Here is a 919-nt window from a genome sequence, read left to right as displayed (position 1 = left end):
GTACCAGCCCCTTCATGAATTCCAGTTCTGCTTCTTTATTGCACCTACATCCTTCTGTTTCTCTTTTTCTTCCATTTCTACACAACTTACTTGCTCCTCTGAGTGGCACCCAGGGTCTCTGAGTATCTGGGGTCATCTCAGGAGTGGTCTCTGTAGTGCTATGCTCATGCAGTATGATGCCAGGCAGGGGTCATATTGGGCATGGTCTGTCCCCCAATACCTGTGTGGCACTAGACTGATAGTCATCTCAATCTAGCTCTCTGTTAAGTTCCCATGTCACTGGTCTGGTGATCATTTTGGGTTGACTCTTCACCCAGATTGCCCATGTGACCCTTTGCAAGGGTGGTCTGTCTTGGGCTCACTCTCAGGGCTCACAGTCCCACATGGGGTTCTTCTAGTCTCCATCTGGCTCCCCATCATGGGAGCCTGTCTGGAACTGCCTGGCACAGGATTTGTGGTCTCCTCAGGCTCGTTTTCTCAGGGACTGTTAGGCTACTAATCATGTTCATAGGTCAGAACACTGAGCATAGACCTAGCCTCTCTCCCCTCTGCCACCTACTGATGCACAGGTGACACAGCAGCCACACCTGCAACACTTCTGGGGTGGGGTGTTTCTTTTAGCAAAAGACCTTTCCCTATAAGTATAAAATCTGCACTCTCTCCTGTTTGGGGTGCATTTGTTGATGAAATTTTCAAGCTCAATAATTGTCTTTTTGCTACTAGGAGGTCACAGGTGATGCTGTGTTTTATGGTATGATAGAAAACCTTTTTATGTTAAATTGAATAGGAAATTCACCCTTTAAATATTAGTATTTAAGTGCACTATAGTTAAAATGGAGTCCAATGTTCTTGGAGACAATGAATATATGCCTAATACAAGATAAATGCAAAGTAAATCCTTCTGAAAAAGAGCCTAGGG

General features: G+C 45.2%; 1 pseudogene; it reads right to left on the bottom strand.

Annotated features, from left to right (window-relative positions):
• Window positions 1–483: 483 nt before the first annotated feature.
• Window positions 484–608, bottom strand: Gm24326 (annotated as a pseudogene).
• Between the last annotated feature and the right edge of the window lie 311 nt (window positions 609–919).

Source organism: Mus musculus, chromosome 12 (genome assembly GCF_000001635.26).
Source record: "Mus musculus strain C57BL/6J chromosome 12, GRCm38.p6 C57BL/6J".
Taxonomy (NCBI): domain Eukaryota; kingdom Metazoa; phylum Chordata; class Mammalia; order Rodentia; family Muridae; genus Mus; species Mus musculus.
The sequence above is the reverse complement of the archived record's forward strand: the minus strand, read 5'-3'. Positions and strand labels throughout refer to the sequence as shown.